Here is a 7,035-nt window from a genome sequence, read left to right on the forward strand (position 1 = left end):
AGGGTATCATCGTCTACCGATGGCAGAGACATGGAAGACAAAAATGCTTGAATAACAGAATTAGTAGGCTGAGGAGTAGAAGGGTCCAATTTTAAGTTGTAAAGGTCATTATAATAATCTGCAAATGTATCAGAAATTTTTTGTGGGTTAATAATTTTCTCTTTTTGTTTATTAAAAAGATAAGAAATTTTGGACTTAGCAGCAATGTTTTTAAATGTGTTTGCTAGCATTTTACCTGCTCTATTACCCTGCCAGTAATATTGAGTTTTAGCTTTTTTAAACAAATAATCAAATTTATAGTGAAGAACTTGGTATAGTTGAAAGCGAAGGGATTTAAGTTCCGAGAGTATTTTAGGGTCGTTAGTTTGTTTATGTAAGTCTTCCAGGTTCTTAATGTCCCGCATTAATGTTTGTGTTTTTTGAAGTCTATTTTTTTTTTTGTTTGCAGCTGCTAATTTAATAAATGACCCTCTCAGCACCGCTTTATGCGCACACCAGGTCGTGAGTATATCTGTGTCTTTAGGATCATTGATTTAAAAAAAATTCCTGTAAATCCCTTTCTATCGTCATCTTATTAATCGGGTCATTAAGAAGGGAGTTGTTCAGACGCCAAGGGAAATATGTTGGGGAATTAAATTGTTCCCTAATGGTAATAGATACCGGAGCGTGATCAGACCAACTTATAATGGTATAATAACCTATTTTCGCAGAGGTCACTTTTTGGAGCAGCCATTTGTCCGAGATAATATGGTCTATTCTAGAGTATACTTTGTGGGAATGTGAAAAAAAAAAAGTATAATCCCTGTCATTAGCATTGAAGGCTCTCCAAGTGTCGTACATGTCCTCTTTAAACAGGGTAGTATATATTGCAGTATTTTTCTCTGTAGGTTTTGAAAGGGATTTATCTATTGCGGGGGACATCACCTGGTTAAAATCACCAGCCAACAGAATGGCACCGAATTTATGTTTGTTGATAACGCCCATAACATGAGAGAGAAATTTCCCTTGTTTTTTGTTAGGGGCATAAAGCGAAACTATGGTAAACTTTTCATTATTAATGATACAGTTTAAAAGTATGGACTTGTTATATTTATCATAGACAACATTTATTAATTGGAATGCTATTGTGTTTTGTATAGCGATTAATACCCCTTTTTTCTTATGTTGGTTGGGAGTACAGGATATGTGTGGAAACCTTTTGTTTTTCATCCTATGTGTGTCGGACTCAAGCAAATGCATTTCTTGAGCGCATATTACATCACATTTTAGGTGAGAGCAGTCACTCCAGAATAAAGATCTTTTAAAAGGACTATTTAGTCCCTTAACATTCAATGTAGACAATGTAATCACCATCAAAGTGGTATGTGAAGAATTGAGTGTTGAGATCACTTACCCAAGTCCGAGACCCAAATAACCCATCATGGCAGAAGGTTGGATAAAGAAGGGGAATGCCTGTGGAGTCATGCTTGAAAAATGGAAAGAAAAAAAAAACAAACAGAATAAAATCAAAGAATATATAACCATCATCAACATTTGTTCAAAGTGAACATACCTGCACCTATCTATAGACATAGGCTAGGCCTGGGGGTAGGCAATCTGTCAGTAAGACAATGTATAGCTAGTGTAGAATAACCAGCTAGTAGAATACTATAGAAAGAGGTCTCCTGAGCGGACCCCGTAAATAAAAGTAAAAAAAACTACATAACACACATTCTGAGCAGAATTATGCCTGAAAAAACATTTTCAGTAAAATGAAGAACTTCTTATAACCTCATATTAAGGCAACCCTGTCTAGCAATTATTCAAGACTTTGTATATCAGTCTATAAGTTCAAGTTGGTGATTCCTTCCTGATATTGGAGCTAGTAGACACAGGAGAAGATCTAGAAGAGGATTGGGCAGCTGGGCTGGAGGAGGATCCCACAGTCTTCCATTCAGTATGTAAAGTGTCCGCCTTTCTTTTCGGAGGAGTTGGTTCCTTGGCAGGAATGGCATCAGGGAAACATTTCTCCATTAGTTGGAGAGCTTGTGTAGGAGTTCTTAGTTCGTGCATGGTACCGTTCCTAGAAATCAAAAGTTTGACCGGGAATCCCCAGCGATAAGGGATTCCTTTTTCTCTAAGGATAGTCGTGGACACAGAGAAATCCTTCCTTCTTTTTAATGTGACCGCAGACAAGTCGGCATATAAAGTTATTTGGCAAAACAGGAGGTTTTTTTTTAGCTCTTTTTAGTATTTCTTCTTTGAAATGATAAAAATGTATTCTTGCAAGTACGTCTCTTGGAACTGTGGAAGGTAAGTGAGATGGTTTAGGAATCCTGTGGACCCTATCTATTATCATGTCTCTCTGATCCGTATTAGGAGCCAGAATAACAAAGTAATCGATTAAGAACTCTCGTAGGTCCGAAGCTTGCACAGATTCTGGGATTCCTCTGAAGCGGATGTTGTTTCTTCGCGACCTGTCCTCAAGATCTGCTAATTTCAGTTTGATTGCTACCATGTCTTCATTAAGCTCGTTCTGGTCGTCAACCATTGCATTATGTGCTTCCGTGAACTCTCCCATTTTTATCTCCAGGTGATTTGTTCTATCACCTATGTCACTGACTTCCTTGGCCAGAGAGCTCAGTGAGGTCATGAAGTCACGTTGTAGGTTTTCTCTGAACTCTTGGAAGAGGGATCTCATGGCCTGTTCCATGTTAGGAGGAAGGCTGGAGTCATCAGGAAGTCTTTGTGATGCCCTTTGTGGAGAGTATGCTGTAGAAGGCAAAACTGTAGGTGAGAGTGATAATTGATGAAGTGAAGTGAAGTGAAGTGATGCTTTAGGTGAGTAGAATTTGGTGAGTTTAGTAGTGGTAGGTTTTTTCTTCCCATGCCTAGCTGGCATAACTTGGCAAAGGACAGTCTATTAGTTTGAATTTCCTAAAGATGCCAGGAAGGAAATTGCACTAGGAGGGAATTATTAGAAGAATGAATTGTAATACAACTACACCATCTAGTGGCGGCTCTGGAGAACTACACGTCAACTTCAATTAGTGTAGATTTTTCTCAGATGACCTTATCAGGGCTGGTGCAAGGATTTCTGCCTACACAAGCAAAGCTCCATTTTGGCGCCCCCCCCCCCCCCCCTACCTGTGCATGCTGGGAGTTGTAGTTATACAACAGCTGGAGGCACACTTTTTCATAAAAAAAATTTGCTGCCAGCTATTGCATAACTACAACCTTCAACAGACACAGACAGCTAAAGGGCATGATGGGATTTGTAGTTTTGAAGCAATTGAAGACACAGTATGTGGAAAAACTTCCCTATAGGACAAAAAAAAAATTAAACAACAAAGGCAATAATTGTAAACAAAAAAAAAAAAAACCTAATAAAAGCTTAAATCACTCCCCTTACTCCCCATTTTTCAAAAAATAAGTAAAAACAAATAAACCAACATATTTGGTATCACCACATGCATAAATGTCCAATAAATGAAAATATAAGAATTCTCACAGTCAATGGCATAAACCTTTATTTAACCCCTTAAGGATTCAGGGTTTTTCCGTTTTAGCATCTTCAATTTTTCCTCTTTAAAAAATCATAACTCTTTCAATTTTGCACCTAAAAATCTATATTGTGGCTTATTTTTTGCGCCACCAATTCTATTTTGTAATGACATCAGTCATTTTACCCAAAAATCTACGGCGAAATGGGGAATAAAATCATTGTACGACAAAATTGAAGAAAAAACACAATTTTGTCCCTTTTGGGGGCTTCCGTTTCTACACAGTACATTAGTCGGTAAAAATGACACCTTATCTTTATTCTGTAGGTCCATACGATTAAAATGATACCCTACTTATATAAGTTTGATTTTGTATTACTTCTGGAAAAAATCCTAACTAGAAAATGTATACGTTTAAAATTGTCCTCTTCTGACCCCTATAACTTTTTTATTTTTCCGCGTTCACGGTGCTATTAGGACAAATTTTTTGTGCCGTAATCTGAAGTTTTTATCGTTTTTATCGTTTTTGTATTGATCTGACTTTTTGATAGCTTTTTTTTTCATGATATAAAAAGTGACCAAAATTACGCTATTATGGACTTTGGAATTTTTTTGTGCATATGCCATTGACCGTGCGGTTTAATTAGAGGTATTATTTTTAGAATTTGGACATTTCCACACGTGGCAATACCACATGCTTATTTACACTTTTTTTTATTGCACTGGGGGGAGAGGGGGGGGGGTGGCCACAGAAAGGTAACCGGGACATCCTTGTGTCCCGAAAAGATCTTTCAGGACACATGGATGTCTTGCTGAATGTGAGGTGGGGGAGGAGGAATTACAGTACTTATCTGCGTATAACACGCACTGGCATATAACACGCACCCTCATTTTCACAGGAAAATTTGAGGGGAAAAAAAATTATGTAAAATAAATGACTATAGCTCTGAAATATATGCCTCATCATCCCCCCAACTCTGATTCCCCTTGATCCCCAGTTTGCCCCCTCCTTTCTCTCCCTTTTATCAGCCCCTGTGCCATATTTAACCCCCCGCCTCTTTTCCCGTGTTTTCCTCTGCTCATCATCCCCCCTACTCATCATTCCCCCCCATGCTCATCATTCTCCCCCCTGCTCATCATTCCCCCCCCCCCATGCTCATCATTCCCCCCCCCATGCTCATCATTCCCTCCCCCTGCTCATCATTCTCCCCCCTGCTCATCATTCCCCCCCTGCTCATCATTACCCCTGCTCATCATTCTCCCCCCGTTCATCATTCCCGCCCCCCTTGCTCATCATTACCCTCCCTTCTCATTATTACCCCCCTGCTCATCATTACCCCCTGCTCATCATTACCCCCTGCTCATCATTAACCCCCCCCCCGCTCATCATTCCCCCTATGCTCATCATTACCCCCCCCCCCCTCTACCTCATCATCCTCCCCCACTCATAATCGTCCCCTGCTCATTGCTCCCCCCTCACTCCTCCTTTTTCTATTTCTCATAGTTCCTTACCTGGCCGCGCTCGGCAGGTTCATGCGTCGGGTCTTGTGGGCTGTGAGAGTGACTTCTCCTGCGGCTCCTCTGCACAGCGTCAGGGACGTCCCTCATAATTTCCTGCAGCTCTGGGGTGTAATGAAGAAAACTGTGCCCTGCAGGAAATGATGAGTGACGTCCCTGATGCCGTGCAGAGGAGCCGCAGGAGACGTCACTCTCACAGCCCACAAGACCTGACGCATCACCTGAGCCTGCCGAGCGCGGCCAGGTAAGGAAATATGAAATATAGAAAAAGCAGGAGGAGTCCGGGCCCACAGGAGCCGCCGCTGGTCACTGTTTTAAAGTTGCCTGATCCGCAACTCAGCAGCCCGCAGGGATGTCCAAAAAAAAAAAGAGATTCATTTTACCGCCCCACCCCCGACTGCGAACCTGCCCGCCCCTAAGCAGCCGCTTGGTCCGCCTGGTGGTTCCGCCGGGCCTGGACCTTATTCAGTGCAAGTAGGTAAGGTTTAGGTAGGAATTGTAGTGCAGTACAGGTAAACTTAAGGCAGTACGTGAGCAGACAGGGTTAGGTAAAAGTCTTTTTCAATCAGTGTCCACATGCAGTACAGGGCCTTATTAGAATCCAAGTCCTCATTCAACTAGCACATATAAAAATATATAAAAGTAAGTTATATTGTGGAACAAAAGAGTCTCCAGGAGCATAGACAAGCAAGTTAGATATGCAGATGTTTGTATTTTATCAGGTTTATTCCCAATAGAGAGGATCTCTGAATCAGATTATCAAGCTGTTTCAGATAGAGGGCTTAGGAGAAGAGCCTCGCCGCACCAGGGCAGCGAAGTCCAGCACCAGGTAGTTTTCAGGTAAGTCTGTATGTACTCACTAGTGTTGCTTTGATTAATCCTTATATGAGGAACTAATCTGGATTCCAAGTGCGAGTGAGATGAAGCTGTATCCGAGGTGGCTGCGGAATCCCCCCGATTTGCAGAGGTGGGCCAGGGGACTTTAGTAATGGCGGCGCTTCGCTGTGGCGCTGCGACTATCCCCCCCCCCCCCTCACCCCTGTCAGGCAGCAGGGCACCTTGCAGAAGCCGATCGCTATCTTTACATGCGGCAAGTATTTGAGCACGCAGGTCTGGGTGCTCCCGGAACTGAAGGGCTGTCTGGAGCCTGTGAACCCCTCAGCTGGTGGTGTTAAGGGAGTAGCGTGGCCCTCCTCAATGGCGGTGTTATACTGTGTAGTGGCAGGGGAACCCTCCCTTCTCCAGACTGCTCACCCGGTTCTTTCTGTTGCAGGGAGTTTGGCAGCTGTCTCTTCCCTCTGGGCACCGCGGGCTCCAGAGCAGGTGAGGAGAGCTACATGCGGCAGCTGAGGACAGACTCTCACGTCTCTATTAACTGAGGTAAGAGGAGGGTATCCTGGGGAAGATGGCGCCTTCTCACTCTGCCGCTTCATTCCCGCCGAAGTTGTAAAGCCGGATTTTATGGGTCTGGACACCCCAGGGTGGGAAAATACCAGTTCACTGTGTGCTAAGCTTCCTCTGGACTTAGAAGAGATCACTTGTGTGTGCAGTTAGCCGTTTTTAGCCGGTGTTTAACGGAGCCCGCACAGGAGCTATTCACCCCTGCATCCTCTCTCCTTGGCAGCTGGCCACGCACCTATGAATATTTTTAGTTTTAGTCTAGTTTTAATTTTAGTTTGAATTTTAAAATTTTGTTTGAATTTTAAAATGTAAAAGATTTCATTAAAATATAATGATTTATTTAGGCATTTTTATTATTTTACTATTTATTGTATTCTTTATGTACAGCAGATGCCCCAGCACTACAAAAAGCAAATGCTGCTGTACATAGAATTGGCTTGCTGCTAAGTGCTGACTGCCATGGGGTTTCCCTGGCAGAAGTGTAAATCCAATTTTATTTTTTTAAATTTAATATCGTTTTTAAATATAAAATGGTTTAGGAGGCGTCTAAAGGGTACCAAAGGGACTTTGAGCAGCCCTCGCGGCCACCTTGAGTAAATGCTATAATCAATTAACAAAAATGCAATATTTTTTG

At 42.1% G+C, this 7,035-nt stretch overlaps 1 long non-coding RNA gene across 1 annotated transcript; it reads left to right on the top strand.

Moving 5' to 3' along the window:
- The first annotated feature begins 465 nt into the window (after window positions 1–465).
- LOC130362972 (uncharacterized) lies at window positions 466–6,534 on the top strand. The gene is made up of 3 exons (XR_008891666.1): window positions 466–498; window positions 5,723–5,840; window positions 6,274–6,534. It is a non-coding gene; the product is annotated as an uncharacterized LOC130362972 (long non-coding RNA).
- Window positions 6,535–7,035: the final 501 nt, after the last annotated feature.

The sequence above is a fragment of the Hyla sarda genome, chromosome 1, assembly GCF_029499605.1.
Source record: "Hyla sarda isolate aHylSar1 chromosome 1, aHylSar1.hap1, whole genome shotgun sequence".
NCBI classification, from domain to species: domain Eukaryota; kingdom Metazoa; phylum Chordata; class Amphibia; order Anura; family Hylidae; genus Hyla; species Hyla sarda.